At 33.9% G+C, this 27184-nt stretch overlaps 1 protein-coding gene across 6 annotated transcripts in view; it reads right to left on the bottom strand.

Moving 5' to 3' along the window:
* LOC145664666 (uncharacterized) overlaps positions 1-27184 on the bottom strand; it is an 828415-nt gene that overhangs the window by 421686 nt on the left and 379545 nt on the right. For all 6 annotated transcript variants that reach the window (XM_081731506.1, XM_081731510.1, XM_081731507.1 and 3 more), the window contains exon 2: positions 22677-22713. The gene's annotated coding sequence lies outside the window, so the exon portion shown is untranslated. The remainder of the gene's footprint in view (positions 1-22676; positions 22714-27184) is intronic.

The following is a 27184-nucleotide window of genomic DNA, read 5'->3' as shown; positions in this document are numbered from 1 at the left end:
GGATAATTTGGAGACCTCTTTCCTGGCTAAGCGGTTAGCGTACGCGTCTTTGGCGTAGGAAACCCGGGTTCGATCTCCGGCGGGAGCTCATGTGGTTCGGATTCCACGTAATTCATCAGTAGGTCCCGTCTCATATAGCCTCGTTGCTGAAAGGGACGTTAAATTCAAAACCAAAATCAAATCAAATCGGATAGTTTGGAAGTATACCACATGTCACACTGTGAAACGAAACTCGCCTGGTTTTATAAAGTATATTGTATGTTTCCGTATGGAAGTACAATTCAATTGGCCTATAACATCAAACTTAATGTATAAACCATTTTAAAGTAAGTGAAATAATAACGAAATAACAGTATAACAGAAATAACAGAATAAAGGTTTTTTCAGCAACGATTTTGATTAAATTGAATGAGCTTACGGGTAATTCTTATGAATGTTAATAAAATGGAGTAAATCATACTTTTGTTGTTATTAATGTTGTTCAGAATAATTTTAATTAAACTAAATGAATATATTTGCTAAACATTTTAATGAAATGGGATAAAATTTCCGCTATTGGTTAGTCATTTTGAACGTTTTCGGCTACAATTTTAATGGCGTGAATGAATTCACCTTTTTTGTTTAACAATTTTAAATAACTGTAATGAATATACTGTTTTTCTCCTAACAATTTTAACGATTTGGATGAATCTAAATCTTTTATTAACAATTTTAATGAAATTCAGTTAAATAGTTAGCATTGTGTCCAGGGCCGTAACTTTTTGGGGGCAGCTCCCCGCCGTTGAAGGGTGGCCCATTTTAAGACAAAATTTTCTTACTCCATATACGATAGGAATATGAAATTATAAATAGAGCATCAAATAGGTTCACTACATTACATAAACAAAACAGCATACAAAAGGTAAATAAAACAAAAATGAGTCGTGGGTCCATTTCAGTAAAAAAGAATCTACTATTAGGGGCCCTAGAAACAATATTTGTTCGTACGGTTTTGAGATTTATCAATATTGTCCTCTTAATTAGTCATGTATAGAACGGACCCAGAGGCATAACTAACGACCCCATAAAGAGTAAGAGAAAGATGGAAAAGGGAGGCCTAAGAATTAGAAAAACTACGGTACTTTTCTAGGGGATCCAAATACGAGTACTAATGTTTGCCCCACCCCTAGAAAAAACCTAAGTTACGGCGCCGATTGTGTCATCTCCTGCTAACTATTTTAATGAAATTTAGTGAGAATACTGTTTTTTTTTCTTTTTTTGACTGAATTTAGTTAAATTGTTAAATGCCAGAATATAGTAGCAGTAGAAGTAAGTAAACATAGTCTCTTTTCTAGTTTGTTTTATAACTGTATACGATTGTTAAAAAAAGAGAAACGAAATCGTTTAGTTTAACATCCCACAATTATGCTATTTTGCCTAAGGGACACGAACACGATTGTTGTTGATTAATGTTATTTACAGGAGAAAATGAAAATGCTTAAAGGAAAATCATATAGGTAATGAGCACTGATAATCGACTCTATCACTGCATGACGTGACAGTTACGTCATAAGTGTTAAAGGGTTTGATTGAATGTTGAATAGTTGACATATTCAACTCAAAGTATGTATACAACTACTCACACACAAATTTGAATAGATTCAACTTATCAATTTTGTTATGTTTGAATAGAGATATATATGAACAAGATATCTCACATAAAAACAGTAGCCCTGGGTATTCTGCAATATTTCTGATTGTGCACTTTGCTCTTTTTGACATTGAGTCACAATGTTTAGCACATTGTGAGTGCAACGGTAATGACGAGTGGATAGGGGTGTGTGCTCAGAATGTAATGTACACATATAATAGTTCTCGCAATTCTCAGGAATAAGGGGCCACGGTCCTCCTAGCAAAATATCCTAATTACAACAAAGTCAGTATGGCTTTGTCTATGATCATAATATAATATGGCACCTGCCCTTCAAATCTTTGTCTGTTAATTCACTCAGTCACAGGTCGATAATATTTTTCATTCTAGCCTTTCTTCAAATAATCGCTCATTGTTTTTCCTGACCTTTGCAGCCCGGCAGACTATTTCCGTCTTGCCTTTACGAACGATCCAACTAGCGACTTTGCAACGCCAGTACAACTTTGTTTCCAAGTAGAAGCTCTTCCACTTTGTGTTGTGTCTTTCTCATTTCCTATGCTGAAAGTTTCTTTCTGTTCCCACTTCAACAAGTTAGCTCTGATCAGTGGTACTTTACCAAAATCAAGTTTCGAAATCCTTGTAGAATGTTGCTCATATTTTTTCCAGGTCTCTCTTCCACAATGAAAATGCCCATGACAACCATTGCACACTGTTCACAATGGCTTTCAATTGATTCCATTGAAAGTTCCTTCTGATTTCAAGTTTCTCCTGATTCCGCCAGATATTTAATGCAATCAACACTCACATTTTTTAAAAGAACGATATATTTCGTTTCATATTGTGAAATCACGGTAGGCTTCCAAAGAATGAAAATTTAATATTGAAACCGGCCTGTTGTAATAGATAGTTAAATACAAAGATTGAACCTTTCACTCAGACGCTGAATAAATATCAAAAAGAAGTTTCTCGCTACCTCCTACACTATATAGGACTTTTTACTAGTTCCAATTTCAGTGTAATGACAAGAAATAATGTGAAATCGCGATCTTGATTGCGATCTTAAATCCGTATAAAAAAGCCATTTCTGGATATTTCTTACCATTTTTGCTCTATGGAGATCGATATTGAGACCAGAAGTAATAGCAAATTTCTAACCTTTCAAGTTGAGTTGAGCTGATTTTGAGTTTAACGTCCCTTTCAGCAGCGAGACTATATGATACATGGACCTACTGATTAACGTGGAATTCGAACCACATGAGCTCCCACCGGGAATCGAACCCAGATCTCCCACACCAAAGGAGCGTACGCTAACCGCCTAGCCACGAAGGAGCTCTCTAAGCTTTTAAGTTTTAGTGGAGAGATGAAGTTGGAGGTGGAATCTATCAATAGTGAGTCGATTCCAGAAAACAGCTTTTTCCTGTATATTACCGTTTGTATTCTATGGCGATCAACGCTGAAACCGGAAGTGGCTCATTTCTACCAGCTCTGGTTTGAATAGAGGTCAATGGAGGAGTTAGAACGCTTGGGACGCTGAATCAATTTCAAAAACAGTATCAACGTACTACAAGACTTTTAATATTTATGCATAACATAGCTTAGAAGCCTAAAAGAAATTAAAAAGAGGAAGAAAACAGATGTAGTGTGAATTGTACACTGTGCACACATTAATAGGCATAAACGTAGCAAAAGTAAACTACTCATCACATTTAAAATTGACCCATCTTTGTAATTATAATGCATCATCTTGTTTCCAATCAGACATTTTGCATATGAGTATTTTATGTAGTCTACTTAACAACGATTAACGTGGCATCCAATATGTACTGTACTCTAAGTTCATTTTCCATTATACCTTTCACAATTTCCCTTATCGTCTTTACTTTCCAACTTGTCAGTTATTTGATTGCTTCTCTAATGATAATGGTTAGAAACAATACGTGAATTATAAGGGAAAACTCCATTGACTAATATGCGAATTTCCCAAATGGTAATCTCGTATCGAAAACTGTGATATATTTCCTCCCTTGTTTCGGTGCATTTCATCCCCATTCCCCCAGAATATTTGGTCTTTGCAATCAGCTTATTGTGCGTTCATCTGGTGAGTGAAGGGTATTGTTCCCTCGCACTGAATCCAACGCTTCACTTCTTTTCATAACTTCACTACATTTACGCGTTCCAATCTGTGTATAGATAATAAGCAAATCAATGATATGGTTACTTACAATGCAATCAATGAATTTGTGTTCATTCTATATCTGTATGCAAAGCCCAAGATAAGCATATATACTGGCAGAAGCGAAACTGTTGAGTACATGGGTTGGAATTCTGAATGTATTCGCCCAAAATTTGATACCTCAATACTACTTTATGGACTTCTCGTTTCATTCTATTTAGCCTTTATCGTCTACTCTTAGTTATAATTCTTACAATTATTATTAATACTTATACTTCTCAGATCATTCGAACTTCCATAACTTCCATCCAGATGATAATTTTCATTTTATAAAATTATAAGTGAGAAAATAACAAAAGTGTATTTCATTAAATTTAAATAAACTATACTAAAGACAGTAATGAGAATCACGCGAAATGCACATTTATGAAATAATGGTCTTCCCTTTATAACAAGAATTAAAACTAGATAAACATTTTAGCCTATATGTTTATGTAACCTTAAACTCTTAAATGTTTTGAGGGTTTTATATTAGCGTTACGCGAAACGTAACCTACGTTATTTTATGATTGAGTGAGATAATAGATAAGCACCGTTAACCGTGACGATGTTAACGAATTGACTGTTCAAGAGTTATAGTGTAAAGTAACGGACATACAAACATTACAATTTATAAGTTTCACTAGCGTGATCCTAATAATAGTGATCCTAACACGAAAAATAGAGTTGATGATAGAATAATGATTGATATTGAAACAAGTGTGTTACGTTTCACCTTATGAAAGTATGGTAAAATAACGCAGACCGTTCTCCTTGTCGTTTCACATTGTAAAAGTATGGGAAAATAACGAAGACAGCCCCCTAGTCTTTTCACATTGTGAAAGTATGGTAAAATAACTCAGACCATCCTCCTGTCGTTTCACATTGTGAACTTATGGTAAAATAACGCAGACCGCTCCCCTTGTCGTGTCATATTGTAAAAGTATGGGAAAATAACGAAGACTGTCCCCTAGTCGTTTCACATTGTGAAAGTATGATAAAATAACGCAGACCATCCTCTTGTCCTTTCACATTGTGAACGTATGGTAAAATAACGCAGACCACTCCCCTAGTCGTTTCATATTGTGAACGTATGGTAAATTAACGCAGACCATCCCCTTATCGTTTCACATTGTAAAAATATGGTAAAATAACGCAAAGACTGCCCTCCTCCTTTTTGTGGGATAGACCATAAAGGCCCAAGGAATGTGTGTGTGTAAAGGCAAAGCTACAGCACTTGTGGGGGTGTGAGTCAGCACCAAGCTTTGGCGTCATGAAAGTAAGACAGATTTCCAAACTATAAGAATTGAATATTGAAAATAAACATACTATTTCCTGTTTCAATGCAGAAATAAGGGTAGAAATAAAACTTGTTCCTTGGACATTATCCATATCATACAAAGTTCTCGTTATCTATTGTCGTTTCGCACTTTAGTTTTTTTATAGGAGGATAAAGTTGAAGGTAGAACCGTTTCTTGGACGCTACATCCACATACATAAAAACTCTTCTTCTTATAGGGATTTATATTTAAATCGAACGTTGTAATAAATTTCTACCATTTCTGGTTACAGTAGTGGAATATAGAAAAAGATTGAATCTATTTTTAGGATGCCGAATCACTTTTAAAAAATCTACCTCTTGCCGTATTTGTTCTGATACCTTTTTTGGTTATTTGTTGATTCAAATTTAGCAGCCTTTTTCATCACTAATGCTATATGAGACGTGGATCTACAGTTTACGGTGGAAACCGAACTACTGTAATGCGTTCAAATTTCATGTTTTACCAGGAATGGTCTACGTGCACCAAAGGCACGCGAGGGAAAAATTAGATAACGAAAAGGGCTTTGCCCTGATCTCTGTCGACAAAGGGACAGAAAAATGTACTCATTTCATAAGACAATTACGATCACACTTTATGAATTAGTTATTTACTGTGAAGATCTTCGGCAATCTACCGCAGCCTCTTTGGCACTCTACCAAAATATGCATGTGTGTTTGTCCGTCACTGTTAACACCAGTGATGACTTTAGAGTGTAGCTCGGTGGGAATGTACCTCCGGAACTTCTAACTTTCTCCGATTTACAAGCATTTTTATACTGTTACTTTCATTCCCCAAAGTCCCCCCAGGAGAAATCTGAAATCATTACTGGTTATCGTTACCACTACAATCAGTCAGTAGACTCATTTCATAATTGGTACCAAATACCACAAAATTGGGTTTCGGCGATTACCTTCAAAATTATCGAGTTTCGGTACAGGGGCAGACGAAGTTCGCTAAGAAAGCAGAAAAAGAAACAGAATTCGCCTGTTTGTTGTTATTTTGTAATTGGCATTCAAGATCTTTTTTCAAGATATAATCATTTTTTTAAAAGTTTCGCAATGTTCATAATACTCAGTAGCGATCGACTGTTTGGTCAGCCCTATTATAAGACGTCGTATACTTAACTATAATTTAAATTGTAAGTAAAAAAGACAATTGTATTTATTGTGTTATGCATTGCGGTAATCTAACAATGACGGAATAACGAAATCTATGACCTTGATGCCTTATTATTTTACTATTATCCAATTCATTAAATTTTGTTCAGTGGCGATAAACTATTTAGATAAATTGCTATGGTTAAGTTTCACTACACAATGTTAAAATATACTCTATGATTGAAATCTATTTTTCTAAGCTCAAATTTCTTGGGTTTATCTCTTGCACAAAGTATTCAGCGTAGGCTTTTTGATACGCTATTATGCCAGCATGGAAAGTAAATCTCTTTAAATTTGATACTTCAGCCTTTACATTATTTTTTACCATTATTATCTTTTCTTAGAAAGAAGTGGATCTGAGTAGCAGGGCATAAACTTTTGACATTTAAAATGACGCCTTCATAGAATATGCGTTAAATGTCATAATGAGAATTCCCTCTCGAAAGGCGCGCTTTGACATTTTGCTACGATGTACTCCTCCACCTTAGAAAAATTTTTACTCTAACTTTCCTTTACATTCACTATTATTAGTGGCAATTAAACAAATAGGTTTTGATTCACAATTTAACACAACGGTGGCCTTTAAATTACAGTATATGACGCCAATATTGCAACCAGTGACAGGTCTACGATTTCCGGTTTCATTAGCGCAGTAACGCCTTAGATAAAATAAATTCTTAGAACGCTGAATCTTCATACAAAATAGTCTGTAGCAATCTCTTACTGTTTGTTCTTCGATGGGAAATCAATATTGAATCCGGAATTGGCCAAATCTACCATCAGGGTGTCTATCGGTAACGAAAGTCACGAATGTCACGAAAAAGTCACGAAATCAGAAAATGGTCATGAAAGTCACGAAAAAGTCACGAAATTTAGCTTTTGGGTCACGATTCTTTTTTAACTGTTCAAATGTAAGTACAGATTGGAAAAGTTTGTTCTATAAAACGTCAAAGTTCACCACCAAAATGTCTATGATCAGCTTTAGACGCTACCAAATCGCAAGCAAAGTACGTTTCTATCGCATGGATGAAAATTCGGCCTAATTCGCACCCAAATTCGCTCTTGAAAATTTTAGGAAATTTTATGATTTGGTAAAGAAAAGGTCACGAAAAGTCACGAAATTTCACTTTGGGATTTTAGTAGACACCCTGACCACATCCATTTTCCAAAACGGTATAAGAGAGAGGATTGTTTTGGGTTGCTAATTTTTACAATTTTTTTGTCCTAAGTAGATTTATTATTAAGACCGGAAATAATTCAATCTGGTTTCAACAGAGCGTAAGAGCGGAAATGAAAATTATTCTTGGGACGCTGAATCATATAAAAAGACGTTTCTCGTCATTTCTTACTAATTTCGATGTATAGGGAATCAATATTGAGGCTAAAAGTAGTTAATTTCTAGCACTTATGGTTTAAATGGAGGGATAAAAGGCAAACATGGAATGTATTATTGCGACGCTGACTCCATATTGAAAAAAAAAAATGTTTCTCCGTAGCTTTTACCGTGTTTGCCCTCTCACCTGTGAACAAACAAAATGTTGTATAAGACTTTATAGTTTGGAAGTCTAAAATGTATGCTTTTTTATCTGTACTGGGGGAAATAATTCCTTATTTTGTTTATATAAACAGGAAATCAATTAATGGGAAAGATAAACAAGTGGCTGGGCGGTAGTATTTATATGAACTTTAATCAGTGGCGCCGATTTCTGCATAACTTTGACTAGGAAGGGGGCGTTCTTGTATGCATATTTCGTTCTCAGATATACAAGCAAAGCAATACAGAGTTTCAAGCAAACGTTGCTGGGGATGAGGGAGCTCTCTTTCCCAGGATTGACACCTATGAGTTTAATGCATTTCCTCTAATGTTATTTCAAATTTGTTTCTGCTGAAGGCTTTCAGTTTAATATTCCTTTTCAGCATCGAAGCTACAGAAGAAGTGAACCTACAATTTGACGTAGGATACAAATCACACGAACTCCCACCGAGAATTGAACTCGGATCTCCCACACCGAAGGCGTGTACATTAAACATATAGCCAAGAAGGAGCTTTATGCCACATTGCTGTTATTATAATCAATCTGAAGGAATATTATGCTGGTTTCAGAAATCAGTAACCAAATCGTAGATGTATGGCAGAATGGAGAAAATTAACTGAGAGAACGAGACCCACAATCAGAAAATCGTAATACATGGAAGCTTCTCTACTTAACGACAAATGACCTGTCAATTATGGCATCAATTATGGCAGAATAACAATGATAATGATGATGATTTTGCGACAGTTGACAAATTGAAAAAGAGGAAGATCAAAAAGAAGATTGATAGAGTTGTGACTACAGACTTGAAGGAAAGGGGTTAAGAGAGAATGAGACCAAGCAAGATAGAAGCTTTGTTTGTTATTGCACACATAACACACACACACACACACACACCGAAAGAAGGAGTATGTTGGGTATTAGCTCAAAACTAGGAAAGGGTTTCAAATATAGTATTAATCTGGAAAGTAATGGTTGTTTATGTGTTCGAGTGAGGTGCATATAGTTATATACTTGACTATAAGGAATGTGAACTCTGGTTCAATTTCAGATTTAAATTCATATACTACTGCTTTCCATAGTCCCGTTTAGTCTCTGTACAATAAGCGTTCTTTAATCCAAAACGTTCGGGACCAGCAATTTTGTTACTATAGTTTTAACGGGCAAGCCAATGATATCAGATCATTTTAGATTAATATGCAAACGATTAGAACATGTATATTATGTATTTGCGAACATTTTGAACTTGTACAGACGATATAAATATCCTATAAAAATATTCCATCATTCTAGCAACTGCGAGGTTAAATCAAAACAGTATAAAATTAAAGTCAAACATTGAATATTTATTTAATTGAATACATTATTCTTGTGGTTCGATCGATGTCGGATTATAGAATGTGTTGATACGTAGAATGCCGGATTATAGAATGTGCCAAACCGTAGAATGCTGGATTATAGAATGTGCGAACCATTGAATGCCAGATTATAAAATGTACCGAACCATAGAATGACGGATTATAGAATGTGCCGAATCGTAGAATGCCGGATTATAGGATGTGCCTAATCATAGAATGCCGGATTTAAAGACTAATTATTCTACCTCAATCTTTCAAAACTGCGGCTTCTTTACAGACCTATTACACCTCATCAGGTCGTAACGCCTCCCAGTTTGGGAATCACGATAGATAAGGTGAGATTCGACTTGCTATTGCATGGTAGTTTCATAATTTGGACCATCAGAGAAACAATTGTCCCCCCTGGATTTGAGATATGTATACAATTTTCAAAAACGTGAAAATAAAAAAAAATAAAATGAAATCTTTCAGTTTTACGTCTCACTGTATGCCGCATAGACTAAAGGAAACGGTGATGATGAGAAATGAAGGAAATGGTGGAATGAAGAAAGTGAGAGGAAATGGGAGAACTCTGGGAAAACCCACGCATACGGTGTTTGTCCACCACAAAGTTCACTTGGCGCGAGCTAAGTGAAAATGAACTTTTTTTTAAAAAAAAATCGGAAAGCCTTGTTCCCCCTAAGACAATTCTGAAATGCTGCTGCTGCTGTATGTATCTATTGAGTTGTTGGACATATAACATGAATTTTAGTATAAGAGTGTGTTCCTTGGTTAAAAGAATATGCAAATTATATTCACTTGAAAAAAATCCAATAAAAAAGTGACACACAGGTCGTGGCATAGCGGAGGCGGAAAATATTGACCACTGAAATAATACGTGGGTGTATTTGCTTTCAAAACGAAGCTAAATAAGCAATTTTAAAACTCTGAATAAGAAAAGCGTCAGGAAATTAATTATAATAATCTCCAAGAATTAAAATTAAGTCAAAATCAATAAATTGAAAATGCACAAATGCAAAAATAAAAATTTAAAAAAAAGCAATGGGACACTACATATACACAAAGTAAAACCTAGAAACCAACACTAACAATTTATTTTTATCTGCGATTTCTGAAAGTTTATACATTTCACATTTCTTTATTTAGCATGAACTTTCTTAACTATTGCTTCTCTATGCTTGTTCCATTTGCATATTCCTGCGTCCTTTTCCGTTTCTAATTTGCAATGCAAATTATTTCAATGAGTTTCTCTCTCTCTCTCTCAAATATCCCTTACGTCTGCAGTTTGTTGATTTCATTTAAGCAAGAACTGCTAAACACAGCACAAAATAATTCAAGTTTGGGATAAGCCTGAAATTAATGATAGCATGATATTTGTTATCGTACTTGGTTTACATAAAGGTACTACTGTTTATAACACACTCACATGTAATTGTAAAATCCTTCAAAAGATGTAGTAGTGGATTTGTTACCATTACAATATTCAGACACTCCGCTAAGAGGTTAAAATAACTCTTTCTAATGTTTTTCCAAGTTAAATTGTTTAGTGCATATTATTTTTTAAAAACTTGATACGTGTCCATTTCTTTTCTCTGTTTGAAATTTAATACATAAAAATGAAAGTGATTTTGAGTGGGATCGAATGACAGAAAAACGGCTGAAGCGTTTAAAATACATTTTTGAATATGGTTATCTCCTACCTCCAACTGGATTTTTATCATGCCACTCTCGTTTAAATGTGTATCCTAAGCTCATGAGGTCGGCGCTCATGAGTTTGAAACTTACGCTCACTCTCACTTGAGGTTGAGCGTGAGGGTGACTGAGCACGAATTTCAAATCATGAAGTGAGTGTGAGTTCGAGTGAGTGTGATGTCGGAATGAAGTTGTGAGTTTGAGATCAAGTGAGCGTGAGGCCAATAGCATGTTGTGAGCGTGAGGTCGAGTTAGCGTGATGTCACAATTATTTTGTAAGCGTGATGCCGACTTGACGATGAGAGGATGAGGTCGAGTGACCGTGATGTTGAAATGGTGTGAGCGTGATGTTGAAAGGATGTTGTGAGCGTGATGTAAAAATGTTGCGAGCGTGAGACTGAGTGAGTGTGATATCGAAACTATGTGAGCGTGAGGTCGAGTGAGCGTAATGTCGAGATAATACTGTGAGCGGGTGTCGGGGTGAGATGTGAGCGTGAGGCTAAATCAGAGTGATGTCGAAACAATGTTATGAGGGTGAGGTCGAGTGAGCGTGAGGTCGAAAAGATGTTGTGAGCATGAGGTCGAGTGATGATACTGTGAGCATGATGTGGGTTGACGATGTGTGTGTGTAAGGTCGAAAAAATCTTTGAGTTTTACGTTCCACGGTTATGCCGGTTAGGCTAAAGGAGACGGTGATCATGAGTAATGAATGAAATGGTGGAATGAAGAAAGTGGGAGGAAACGGGAGAACCCCGAGAAAACCCACGCACACGGTGTTTGTCCACCACAAAGTTCACTTGGCGGGGGCTGGGATCGAACCCGAGACCCCAAGCACCAGAGGTGAACGCTCTACCACTGAGCCACCGCGGCCCCGTGTGTAAGGTCGAGTGAGCGTGAGGATGAAATGATGTTATGACTCAGCGTGAGTTTGAGAGAGGTTAGTCCAAAGTGGGTGCCTTTGAACCTAAGAGGGTTTTGTGAGTAATAAAATTTATGCAAAAAAATTGAATATCTCAAGAGCCCGACAAGTTAGGAAGATGAAATTCGATAAATAAACTCCTCATTAAAAGTAAGTGGAAACGTGCTTTAGCGTTTTCGAAAATACTCGTTTTAAGGGGAAAAGGGTTGCTTGTTCTATCTTTTTCCTCTGAACACTGAAAGCGACCTTGTATACTGTTTGTGATTGCATCATGGGAAAAGGGCTGAAAAGTTTGAAATGAATTTTGAAACACACTTAACATAGGTCAAGCTGGATTTATATCAATTCACTTTGATTAAAGGTCGTATCCTCAGGTGGAAGGGACATTTAAAATGAATACCAAAAAAGACTATCATACCTGTATGGGATTTTATCACTACAATTTCATTGAAATGCGTATGCTAAAAGGGGAATTGAGTTAAAATATTTTCCAATTTTCAATAAATGCATTCTCCTCGTCTGAAGAACGGCATTTCCATTAGTATCACAATAAATAAATACACATTTGCAAGAATCCTGGAAAAATATGTTAATACATACAAATCAATCAGTCGAAAAATCAATTTAGTTTCTCTTAGGGGGAGACTTCGCAGGCAATTACTCTGCACTGAGTTAGAAAAAAGTTTTCGGTAATTATAAATTAGTAACAATCATCGGACAGGCTTTGTCCATTCCTCAAAGAGATTGTAGACCTAATTTGTAAATTTCAAAATAAATAAATAAATAATTCATTAAAATACTTCATGGAACCTGGAAGGAGTGTCTGATATTGAAATGAACCAATTTGTGCCTTGCCAACAATATTTTATTCGAAACACACTTTCCTTAGGAAGTTTACGTAGAAACTAACTAGTGATGAAATATATTACTTCATATTTCTTCTGTCAAATGAAGTTTATTAAATGAGAGAAAAATATACCACTTGTCGAGTGGCAGAGGAGTCTCCGTTACAAGCGCTTGCAATAAGCACTCTTGAATTGTTCATTAATCATTTCCCGAAAGAAGAGGCGAAGCCAGTAAAAACTTCGCTTCGTATGGTAAATATGCATTCACTACGGTAAAGGAAAATTTTTCTTTTCACGTAACGAAACATAAATCGAGATAGAAGCTTTAAAAAATTCATCTTTTTGACTTCAATGGGATATTGTTTTGCATCTGTAATGAAGAAAATGACGAATATTGAACCCGATTCCTTTATAAATATAATTAAACCGAAGACATTTTTTTAAAAAAAAAATTATGGAGGTGTTACATTTTACGTATTGGAGGTGCTGAAGTTGAGAAAAGTTTCGAACTACGTAGATTAATATGCTAACGTACGGTTAAGGTATTCTCGTTGGGTATCTTATATGATCAATACTAAACAAACATCTAGTCATCTTCACAATACTATTAATACATTACATGAAGCTCCTGGTTATATGATTGATTAGCTTACACGTTCTAGTTCATATCCACTGATTCCGTTTGAAAACTCACGTTAAGCTGCGGGTTCATGTCTAATATACCCACGGTGTTGAAAAGCAACATACTCATTGCCGGTCTCGGAAGGCGGAGAGAAAAATTGAGTTAAAAGCCAAGCACGAGTGGATGAATGTATTATAAGTTCCTATAAGAAAAGGAAGAGAAGGTGGAAATGGCAAGACTAGATGATTTAGGGGAAATCAATGGGGAAGTTTTTGTCAAATGCCAAATTCGAAACGAGTGAGCACTGATGTGAAATGAAGAAACTAAGAACATGGACGAAGATTGTTATTGATGCTAAAAAGTAGTTAAAGGTTAGGATGACAAATGGGCGATAACTATATTGATTACATGAGTGGAACCTGAAGCCTAGGGGTTAGTGAGTGATCTTTGGGTGTTTCATAGAAGAAATAAGTTATAGAAGTTGATCTTCGTTGTAGTCTTGTGATTTTAAGATATTCACAATATATCTTCGAATGGCCATAAAGTGTTGATGTGTAGGAGTGTTGTATCAGATAAGTTTAATTTGAAGAAGAAATACTAGAGGAGCTTAACAAATGGTACTGTAATTAGTTCAATAAGTTCATAATTGAATTTCTATGTTCAATGGTTGTTACCTATTTTCATGATCTTGCTTCACCATAAATTCCAACTGGCGAAGCAATGATTAAATAAATAATACGGAATTTATTACCCCCACAACAATGCATAAAATTCGAACTAGCCAAGACGTAATGGTGAAGCGACCAAAAAAAAAGTAAAAGGAGAAATGGATATTCTGTTGACTAAACTTTTGCAATTTGGAGAAGAATTCAAAAGTAGAGTTAATCAACAGTAACTAAAAGTTGGGAATGCAGAATATGATATAAAAAGATTTAGAGAGAAAGAGCTACGACGAGAAATATTATGCTTATTCAGGACTTCACCTTTAAATAACAGTTATCGATGTCCATATATGACATCGTAAACTCAGCATTTTCTCTATGGGTTTAGATTAAATATATATATATTGTTTTATACGCTATATAAACTACTGATTTTTTGCATTATATAATTATCCTACTATATTCTCGGGTACCCTATAAATTTTGATCAGTTTTGGACAACGTTCCTCAAACTGTGGTCCCCGAACCACAATTGGATCTCGAGATCTGCCTTTGTGATGCTCTCGAATTGAACATTCGTCCGTAAAAAAGGACAAAAAAATATTAAAATCCAAATTCCACGTCATACACTATAGTTGAGAATGTCAAACAGGTATAATCATACAATTTAAGAAGGTAAAAGTTATGTATATATATTTCAGTTCTTTATAGGGACTTAGCCAGAGTTCTGAGTTACAAAAAGTGCATTCGCATAGATTTTTAGCTCTTAGTACCTCAAGCCGACTATAAGGCTCAAATCACTCTAATGGATGGAAGAACCTCGCAATATTAACGAAGATGACCCCCAGCCCCCAAAGTTACTGATCTTATACTCTTATTGCTGTTCGTTAGCGTTTAAGGAATCTATTATATAAAAGAGAACGCACAAATCCTTTGTTAGCTCATCACGCTAATACGGCTGAACCAATTTCTTTCATTTTTGGGGGGTTATTAGGATTTGGACCCTAGATGGTTTTTATCATATCACTTTAATTTTTAATTACCAGTGTCTTGAGATAATTGACCATTCAAGTGTCCATAACGTACAAATCCTTTGTTAGTTCATCATAGGTATAAAAATAAACGTATTTATATGCAACCCGCATGACCGTGTCACTCGGCGGGTTAACATAAATGACAGGCGCTATAATGTTAACCTTTACTGCAATTTGAAAGCGAAAAAGTAAAAATTATCTAAGTAACAAAGTTTATTGCGTTCCGGGGTGACCGCAGCGAAGCGGGGTGAACGCTGCTAGTAACTTATAAATGGATTTAAAAATTAACCTTTTCTTAGAAATATGAATAATTTCAGTTTACTGTGAATATTTTTTCATTTATTATCGGATAAAAACAATTTGTAACATATAATTTTAAATAAATATTTGAGGGGCTAAGCCAAGATTTGGGAAGACCAGTGCCCCTGTGCTTCCCTTAGCTACGTCCCTGGTTCTTTACAAAAATAAATAATATGTACTTTTTCCATTAATACCGATATAAAATAAAAGGAATTTTAATAACTAGTAGTGATGCACACGAGACGAGTCGAGACAGGGTTTTTCTGACAAAATTCGAGTCGAGACTTGGCTGTTCCAATAGAGAAATATACATTTTTCGAGTCGAGACATCACTTTTACAGCACATTTTCGAGACGAGACAGCCACAAATCTTGTCTCGTGCTCATTCCTAATAACTAGTTTAAAAATACAGAAATACCTTAATAATGCAGTTAATTGTTTTCACAAAGTGTTTTCTTAGGTCTATTTCCAGAGTTTAATTGAACATTAAAAAAATAGGATAATAAATTTGGCTTATTTTTAAAAATGTAGATTTGACAAACCTATAGATAATTTGTAAATACTATATCTAAATAATAATAATGGATCTATAATCTAAGTAATAATGGATCTCGCAGAAATAAGAATACAAAGTAGAAACTGGATCCAATTGGCTAAGGATAGAAGTCAGTGGAGAGCTTTGTGAACGTGGTATTGAACCTCCGGATTCTATAGGCCATAGAGTTAGTTAGTTAGTCAGTTATATCTAAATAATAATAATAATAATAATAATAATAATAATAATAATAATAATAATAATAATAATAATAATAATAATAATAATAATAATAATAATAAAGAAGTTAGAGTTTTACTCGAGTTGTACAAAAATAAAAACCAGGAAGTATTTCCGGCGATAATGAAATTGGAACACAATATTACTTACAAACTATTATTAAAGCTATGTTAACTATGTACAAAAATATGTTTAGAATCAGATGGATTTTTTAAAGAAAAAAGTAAAACACTTAAGAAATAGGATGTAAATGGAATGATAATTTATTCGTCCAGTATGCATATGTGCGTACAGTATATACAACAGAAGGATAAAGGAAAGAAAAAAAGAATTAAACCTGAGAAACAAGACTTCGGAGACCGCTAAATATTCCAATTAAATTCAATGACTTCAACGCAAATGCTGTGTTCTGAGATGAAATTGGGTTTTCGCGGTCGCGTTTTGGAAGTCAATGATTCCTCCAGGATTAGCATTGCTACGGCTAAGAGGGACCTTACGTCGTTCTCAGAACTCTTTAAATTGTCTAGGCCTTTCTCTTTCTCTCTCTCTCTCTCTCTCTCTCTCTGTGTGTGTGTGTGTGTGTCTTTCTTTCTTTTATTTGACTCTTATTTGGCTTAGTAGATAAAGCTTCCAGACGTGTTTTCTTTTTTCTATAAACTTGTATTATGTAGCCGTCTGGACTGTGTCTAGAAAAAGCGCAGACATTAGAGAAAGAAAGGATGCCATATACTCAAAACCTATAAACAAAAAGCTTCTTCATCTTCTTCTTCTTCTTTTTTTTTTTACTAGAGGCGTTGAAGTGTATTTTATCAAAGAAAGGGCAACAAATCCAGATGATAGACAAAACTACATTATGTACCACATATGCAATACGTTGTTCGAGAGTCTTTGCTTAAATCTTATTTTACTAGCTCCGGTAGATTGCTGAAAATAACAAAGCATTCCCTGTCATCTCTTTCTGACGATTTCATTAACCAAGATCTGTCTAAAAGGATGCAGGACTGGATACGGTTAGTATGAATTAAGAGGGACGACTTAACATTGGCCATAAATACATTTTATTATTTATCTCTGGACTGTGAATAATAGAAAACTGAGTTCCTATTGAAAGCTATATATGAAATATTGTATGCGTAAGATTTAAAAGTATAATCCTGTGTACAGACAATGTTTTCTGAAGTGTACAAATCATACGTTCACTTTGTGAATAATTCGTATGATAAGGATGAAAATAAATATAATACAATAAAATTATATTTCCTGGAGGAGTTTTTGATTATTAATATAATACTAGATGTGATTAAAAATACGGTGAATAATTTTATTAGAAACAAAATAATAATCTTACATGGAATTTGATTTAATCTTTTCCAAAGTACTGGCCTTAGCTAGCAATGTATTTATCCTAACGTTGAATTCATGACTGGAAGTACTTCTGGAAACCTTCTTTTGGAAGGGCGTTCAGCTGCTCTGCCGTAACCCTCTTGAGGTCAGGAATGGTGTCAAAACATTTTACTTTAAGCACGGTTTTAATTTTGGGGAAGATTATTGTTACACCTGTTAAAATTGTTTATGTTGAGTGCTGCTTTATACACTTTAGCCGCAAAGTTCTCTTATAATGTTAGGCTTACAAGTTACGCCTAACGACAAATAAATTTTTCCACATATATAACATTCCACTAAACCAATCATTGCCAAAATGTAAATATAAATGTTTACTTTAATATAATCTATAATTCCAATGAAAAGCTGATCTAAACAAAAACATATTTATAAAATATATAACCATGAACAAACACTCAATACATCAATACATCCTTTGAAAACCTCTTCAAATTGCTTCAATAAGTGCTCTTTCAATACATTTACAGATGGACTATTTTCTCCATCAATCTTTCTTAGATCATCTGTAATACCAAACATATTTATCAATTGACTCCTCCACTGTGGTTCTAACTCATCTAACCAACTTCTGCCTAAGATCGGATGGAATGGATCTTGTTTTACTATCATTAAGGACAAAAAATCCTTGTAGTTCTTGTGTTCTACAGTAACCTTACATTTTCCCACGGTGTTAATAGGTGATCCGTCTGCATTATTCAAACGACCTTGAAAAGTTTCGATCGAAGTGTCTTTTAACAAAGGTGATTTATAACCTATAGCAGAAACAGCTGCTCCTGTATCAAGTAAAAACTTGATAATTTGTCCATTACATTTCAAATAAACATAAATAGGATCCCTGAACATGGCTCTGCTAGCGTTTACTACAAATCCTACCGACTGCGCCAATATTGTTATACTTCATCAATGCTAAAAATTCATAGCCTAAATATCATTTAAAAGCAACGTTTCAATTTCTACTATATATTTAACAATTAATCAATATTCCAGGTTACGTCTTTAACATAAATCTCATTCCATGATTCGATTACGTATCACAAATCATAATTCAAAAAAAAACTACTAACAAGTCAAGCTTTCTTCTTTTTATCTATCAACGGCATGTGCATTAATTTAAAACAGATTCTGTCCCGATTCTGCCCCTAACAATTATGAAGTCGCATGGTATTAAATCTGGAGAGCACAGCGAATGTGGACAGTGAGGAACACTTTTTCCGGCCAAAAACCCGCGGATCAAAAGCAAAATGTGGCACTGCGCATTTTCATGGTGAAGAAGGAAGGCATTTGCCCATTTAATCGACATTTAAAATGCTTTACACGGACCCATACGAGATGTTTAGTTATTTGGAAATCTCTCGAATAGTAATTCGCCTGTTTGAACAAATCAATTGTACCACTTTTTGCATATTTTCATCTATTTTTCACATCGAAGGAGGTCTTTATCATTGCTTGTTTTCAACCGACTTCTTGTAGCTTTTGACGACAACCGACTTCTTGCAGCTTTTTTGCACGACAGACACTCTTAACACGTCCTCACTTTTCTACATCTGGAAGCCAACTAACATGTCACAACTCGTTCAAACTTGACACTGACTGTACCAAAGGTTTAGGCTACCGGGCTTACTAGTTGAAATGGATACAACGTCGATAGATGGCACTGTGCAACTACATACACCGTACTTTTTGATCACTTCTTGTAAATTACAACTTTAGCATGCCCATTAAGCAACTATCGGTACAGCTGTATTAACGTATTTGTCGTTTACATTGAACTATTTTGCCACTTTTTTCTTTTCCATTAAAAGAGTTTATCGACCTGAAATATACGAGAAACGCTGAACAATTATTGTTCCTAATATAGAAGGAAATTTATTTTTCCATAAAACCACTCGTTAAATAAATGCACTTCGTTTATCTATGTACTAGGGCTGTTACATCTTGTAACAAATAGTGGTTGGTCAGCAAGCTATTGTTCCACATCGTGTGTAACATAATTTCAAATTTCTTATCATGAATATACTTTTTTAACTTGGGAGTCATTCTGAGTGAAATCTCGAGAGTAGAGAAGAGGTACAAGTAGTTGAATCCCTGCAATTTCAATTACTGCCATTGTTCATGGGCGAGGCATTATTTTGATGCAAATGATTTGTCTGAGTAACATGCCTCTCCTTTTTTTATCTTGATGACTGCTCGTAGTTTTGGAATTAACTGAGCGCAATAGTGTGTTTGTGTTCAAGATAATCAACGAGAAGAACCCCTTAGGATCCCAAAAGCAGTGACCACAACTTTATTAATGGGCATTTGAGCTTTAAAGTTTAGGGGAAAAGGGGGTCCTTAATGCCGCCACTGCATGCTTTACTGTTTACCTTCAGATCCAAAATGGTGTACCCATGTTTCATCAACGGTTACGTATCTGGTAATAAAGTCCTAAGGATTACGTTTGAACAGGCCTAAATTGGTCTCGGATGTTCTTTTGATTCACAGTTAACACTTTTGCAATCCATCTGGCAGGTAATTCTTTCAACCTTAAGTTTTCATAGAAAATTCTTTCTATTGAACTGATCAATATACCCGGAGTCTAGCTTATTTTGCGCACTGTCATTCATTACCAGATCATGCACAACATTAATGTTTACTTACGTATACACTTTCGTTAGAGGGCCAGCACCCTTGAATGTTCATAACTTTGCGGGCCACAACAGAAATCACATGACCAGGGGCGCCCGGAGAAAATTTTCTAGGGGTATTTCTGGTATTTAATATGCGTGGTTTGCTACATTTCGTATACATTTTCGTGAGCCAGGATGGGGCCCGGGCACACAACCAGTTTTTTTTTATCACTTGGAGCACTATCTATTGAGAAAATCTGAGGAAAGTTTTCAGCAGTGAATTCCAAATCTTGGAGTAACATCAAGAATAAGCCGAGAAAAACTAGAGAAAGAGTTTAAGAAAATGAAGACGTGAAAAACGTTAGGTACTGATTGCATACAAGTACAAGCAGAAAGAGTTTGAAGCCAGAAGGTATAGATATTATATGGGATGTGATGCAAAATATTTCTGAACAGGAAAAATGACAAATCAATGGAATGATACTGTTCTCGAACCTACTTTTAAGGAAAAAGGAGATTCATATTACTGTGAAAACTAAAGAGAAATAAAACTAGCGTCACACATGATGAAGATGCGTCAAACTAACCAAGAGATCACTGACTCAAAAAGAAGAAGAAGAGGAAGAAAATTATGATGATGACAAAAATATAATTTCTTGTAATTCTCAACATTTTTAAAGTGGTGGATTTTCATGGCAAATTATATTTATTTTTGTAGAGTAAAGGTTTGCCGAGTTCGTAAACTATTTTTCGTATTGTTAAAGATCCAATTGCTGTAAATATTGTTCGTTTTAAATATTCCACTTACTACTATAAACATATATGGTCAGAAAATTTGTCTTCTAACGGGTTTTTATATTAAATATCTATTTATCTTATATGAAGATTTTTAACACTCATTATAATACAAATGTCATAAAAACTTATTTTAGATTTCCTAATTTCTTAATACAATGTTAGTAAAACTTATTCCACAATACAAAAACATACTTACGTTTACTTACAGTATAATAAAAGTGTGAAACAATGCTATCGAAATTTTATTATTTGTTAATTCTTTAGACTTCCGTAATAAAAAAACAGAGTCTTGTATAATTAAGTAACACATTTTTCAATATGTATTTGGTAAGTAAGTTTACTATCTATTAGTACGCCTAAGTCTTTTATACTAGTTGTTCAAAACTTATCGTCCATTTTACGTTCGAAATTAATTGAAGTATATTGCCTATAATGTGTAATTATAAAACATTTGTTTACGGAGTTTGTTTTAAAGCTTAGTTTGTAATTTAAAGATTATTTTAACATTTATTTAAATCGTCCTGTAACTCTAAACGAACAGTAAACTTTTGTAAAACTAAACTGTAAGCTTTAGTAAATCTAAACCGCTTTATTGTTTAGTTTTATATAATCAGCAAATATACGGCACTCTAAATGTTTGAATACACACGGTAGATTATTTTTAAATAAAAGAAAAGAACAAGTTCCAAATTTGAGTCCTGAGTTATGCCAGATTTTATATCAACGCAAGTAATTTTAACTGTCTCAATGTGATAAACTATTTACAACCATTCAAGTAAATAGGTAATACTACTTAGTAAGTGAAAGGATAAACAGAGATTTTGCAACTTCTGAAGTAAAAGTACATGATCCCTAGTTTGGGAAATTCCGTATAGATAGCATCCTTGGAGTAACTCTCATTAAAAGAATGAAATAAGTATTGAATAAGCGTGACTGAGTTCGTAGCCGTCTTATACAAAATATTTAACATTTTAATATGAGATTGTAAATTTACGAGAGGCGTACAAGGTAACTTTTCATATTCTTTAAATCTATAATTAGAAATATCATAATATGCACATTTACTTCATGTAATTCGTCATATTCACTTCTACTCACTGTACTAATATCTAAATAATATCTCATTGCTTGTCCGTTGAGGTACCTTATAATAGAATGGACTCGGGCAATATACCTTTTTAAAACATTGAGCAAATCTTTTCATGCATCTGTCATTTGATATACGTTTTTATGTTGTTTTCTTTCCTACTTTTAATACAACTTCAAAACAAATTATAGTTCTCTTGAATATTATTTTGTACTTCGTTTACAAAAATAAATAAATAAATAAATAAATAAGTAAATAAATAAATAAATAAAATGCGTGATTAATTGATTATACCGGTACTTTTCAATTTCCTACGAAATACAATAAATTTATAGTAATTATAATGTGAGTTTTTTTTTAAATTTTTCCATTGAATTCTTTCTCCTTTAAGAGGTTTATTATTTCTAAAGTAAACCATCATGGGTATAAGAAACTTTTTTTCTTTTTGGAATATTGTTAACAATAACCTTACTTAACATACAATGTAAAAAGTTAGGGTAACATTTGAATTTTGGTAAACACGTATTTGTTCCCATTGTGCACTCAATAAGTTCTTGTAGAACTTTAAAAATCAGTTTTACAATAGTTATAAAACAATAATAGTGCTGCACTTAGTACATAATATTTTCATAGTAATGGATAATACAAATTTGGGTAATGATACAATTATAACTCCACCATGTTGGAAAAGTAAAATATTAAATATGAAAGTACTTACATTCACTAACAATCTTGACTGATGACACTGCAACATCCTGCAAAATGAAATGAAAAATGTTGACAACTGAAACTGTTTTTTCATTGATTAAGGAGAAATTAATAATACATAGAGTTAAGCTATCAAAACACATCCAAGGATTTTATGGAAAGGTACATTTTTTTTTCAAGTCTCCTACTTCCTTTCTTGAAAAAAGAAATTTCAGTCTCTTAAGTAGGAATGATCTTTAGCAAGATTTTTTCATCTGTCAAATCATATTTACTTTTTAGGTATCTTTGTTGTCCAAAAATTGAAATTAGATTTTTGGTAAGATTTGGTCAGGTTAGGTTACCTTCTCTCTATCAATCCAACAAACAAAATTGGCAAAGAGGATTATTTTCTTTCTTTTTCTTTAAAAATAGAATCTTTATTAAAGATATCTAAAACGTCAATTTAGCCAGTGTAAACTTGAAACTTTTAGGAGGCTCTGATCTGTTAAGATCTTCTACTAGGTAAGGCCTTACTCATTGCTAATACTGTAACATAATATTATTTATGTTACTTGTCATGATACCATATTAATATGTTTTCTTAAAGTATCCAACTAATACTGGGTTTATAAAATGAAAGAAAGTTTAATATTCGATCACATATTTCCCTTCATCTAGCTTAAAACAATAAAAATCAATTAGGAACTTGCGCTATTGCAGGAACGTTTGTACGATTTTTAACCTGCGTGATATTTGGATATATTTTAAGGCCGTGACTTCATGTTGACCAAGTCAAAATATCCTACATGTTGCATGGGAAAATTATATTGCTGCATCAAATGAAATACGATGGCTATACCCTTAGATAAAGGAAATAAATAATCAATACAAAAAAGAAAAAAGAGTTATGAAGGACTTTATGAATTAAAGGCAGTATGAGGGGATGAATTCAACGAAACAAAGGACAAACCCACAAAGGGATGAATACAGGGAAATCCATGCGGAAAGTTTTCTCTCAGAGGAAACAAATTTTTAATATTTTAATTGGATAATCTAGAAGCAAGAATAAATACTTCGGGAAAACATATCTACTTCCTCCCCAAAAGGTTCATATTCACTCCTGGGTGAAAATGTCTAAATTCACCACTGAACTCACACTGCCTCTGTTTCATATAAGGATCTGTTATAAAAAGATGATTGCTCTAACCGCAAGTCAAATTAATCTTAAATTATTTCGAGGTTTCTTTAAACCAATCATTTTAACAGGTAACTTCTTTTCGTTCCAAGAATGGTATGAATACTTTCTAAGGAATAGGATCTTCACTGAGAAACATACCTACAGAGAAAAGTACCTTTGAATCAGTGTTTCTTAAAACAAAGTCAGACAAAATTTTAAGATTTTTACTTTTCTGCGTTCTGGAGTCTGTAATGGATGCAGCTATTATTTAGAATTAAAGAAAAAAAAACATTGAAAGGCAACATTCACAAATAAGGTAGATACGTTGTTTTGTTAGTAAATCATAACCCTATCCATGCAGAATCCTTAAAAGCAGTAAAAGTGATGGTCGTTAAAATACTGACTGACATTGTTTTAACAAATACCGATTCATTTTACTTTCTTATACCTAGGCATTTGTCTTTGAAAACTTTAAGTGAAGCGAAACACTATTATTATTATTATTATTATTATTATTATTATTATTATTATTATTATTATTATTATTATTATTAATATTATTATTATTATTATTATTAGAAGTGTCTACCATTGTTTAGCGTAGGGTAACATTTTCGATCCATTTCCGCAACGTAAATGTAGCGAAGAATAAGGCCATGATTAATATATTCTCCTCACACAAAAATGCTCCTGGCTTCCGTAATGTTTGGGTCTTAAGAATTACCCTTACTGTTTGCAGAAATTGGTCAAGCCAATAAGGGCGCTTTTTCCCGAATGAACTTCACAAAATCATTTGGATCTATATACGACACAAATATAGAAGGGAAGACAAAATCAGAGTTTTATAAAGAACGAAAACACAAATTGAAGATTGCAGGGTGAGGGATCCTCAGGAAAGATTTTATCTTGGAGGAAACAAATTTTCTCCGGGTAAAGTTTTAGCACTTTTAGTGAGAACATGTAGGACAGTCTTTTCCAATTGGTTTACCACGGATCCCTGGGGGTACGTGGAACAAAATTTAAAGGATCCATGGAATCATTTACGTCTCATAATTTAAGTTATAAGATATAAATAGTTTCGTGAATTTCATGTATATATGTTGTATACTTATCACATAGATAAATGCTTGTTATTCAATTGTTGTTAATGTATTTCACATCTCAACTACTATTACTACGTAGATACTAAAATTTAAACACGTGGAGTCTGTATCTCGCCTTAAAAAAAGATATCCGCAATTCTAATCGTCCCAAAACATCTATATCATTATGAAGCATACTGTTATCCAATGTTAAGACGAGCAACCGTAAGCTAGAGATTCTTCGCAATCAAATGTGGCGGATTCGCAACTCGTAGACTGCTATTCTAACTGGTTCTTTTCAGCAATTTTCTTCAGTTCTACTCAGGTGTGCACCCAGAAAATTTTGTTTGGAGAGGTCCAAGCTATGGGGGAGTAAAAACTACAAGCCACTACGTCTAGGTAGTATTGAACTAGTATTATTTTGCACCCGGAAATACAATAAGCTCTTGTAAAATACTTCCACCAATATTTTTAGAATAAAATGATAGAACTAGATTGTTTTTATAGAGAAAGAGTACAGATGAAGTGTAAAATTAAATTTTCATGCTATATCAGTCATTTTCCTGTTAAACAAGTAGAGTTTTATAGAAAAAAATGCACAAATCTATATTGAGTTTGGACGTTTTGGGGGAATCCGGACCCGGTGGATCTCCCCTCCATGAGTCCCTCTTGGTTCCACTACACGAAGACCACAAAAATATCTTTCAACTTGGGCTTGGCAGATTTTTTTTTTCTGTTACTTGCCTATTGTTGTTAATTCTTGATGATTTCAGTGCAAATCTTTCTTACAGACTAAACTTCAAACTTGGCTAAATAACTAAATTCTGAAATTTTAATTTATAATGATTACATTTTAATTGAAACAAGTATTTCTGGTCAAATTTTACACATAAATCTTTGTCTTTAAGCTCAAGCTTTTTACACGTTTTAGAAAAGAACGTTTCATACATTTCAACTGAGTACACATAAATGTCTACGTTGATTTACCTTAAACGAAACGAATGACCGCTCAGCAGGTAAAAAAGTAGATTTGGAACGTTATGGGCTCTTTGCTCCAGTTTCACACTGTAACAAAAATCAATTGAAGCTGATACTTTCAACAGAAATCAACTCTCTTCATTCTGTTCGTTCTATTAAATACTGATAATTTGAAATGTTAAAAAGGACGAACGAATTTAGTTCAAGAGTGGCAGTACATTTAAAGTATTAAAGATAGCATTCTGAATTTCAAAAGAAAGACGTATGTGTGGCTTTTAATCTTTTCGTAGTGAACAGTGATATATGATAAGAGCCTTTATGAACATCTTTAGTTGCTACAAACCATTAGGTTTTACGATAGTAAAGTTAGACGTTTTATAATTTCGCGATCATTTACTTCATATTTTTTTTTTTTTGGTTTCGCATTATGTATTAATTCGCCAGAAAAATGAAGTGTTCCATTAGAAGCAACCGATTTAATATGTTTAAGAGGCCTCATCACTGTGAAATTAAATTACCGCTAATTTTACAGTAAGTATGCGATATCTTCAAATAGATAAAAGATAATCAAAATGTGGAACAAGATCGCCCTAGACAATATTATTTTTCATGAGGTACCGTTATCACGAGTCACCTAATGGCTTTCCGTTTGCAGCCATTTAGAAACGCGAAAATAAATGCCGATTTTCTAAATGGCTGGAAATCGAAAGCAGATAAGTGAGTCATGATAACGGTATCTCATGTAAAATAATATTGTCTAGGGAGGTCTTGTTCCACTTTTCGATTTTCTTTTATCTATTTGAAGATATCATGTAAAATTAGCGGTATTTTAATTTCGCAGTGATAAGGCCTCTTAAGATAATACTATAGTGTATTTGCCAAATGTCATTTTTACTCCATTAAAATGTTCAGAATGGAAAATGATATCCGACATACGTATACAGAGAGAAAAAGACGTATGTGGCATACGTAAAAACGTAGGTTACATACGTAAATCCTGTAGATTTCAGACTTAATGTAGGACTATAGGCAACATCCCGCAGGAAACGTATAACTAAAAACATAGGTTTTATACTTTCCGTATAAGTGTTCGTAACGAACGTACTTTCCGTATGATAGAAAGAACTGTATATAGATGGTTAGGATCTCACATATAGATGGATGTATAAAACACATACCTAGGTAGCTGACGCATATAACATATGTATACGTATGTAATATACTGAAGAGTATTAGATGTCAGACATCCTGCAATGACATGATGTAACATCTAAGCGGGAAAATAATTTAGCATATGGATAA

The sequence above is a fragment of the Thermobia domestica genome, chromosome 11, assembly GCF_964235325.1.
Source record: "Thermobia domestica chromosome 11, izTheDome1.hap1.1, whole genome shotgun sequence".
Classification (NCBI taxonomy): Eukaryota; Metazoa; Arthropoda; class Insecta; order Zygentoma; family Lepismatidae; genus Thermobia; species Thermobia domestica.
This window is presented reverse-complemented; position numbering and strand designations above follow the sequence as displayed.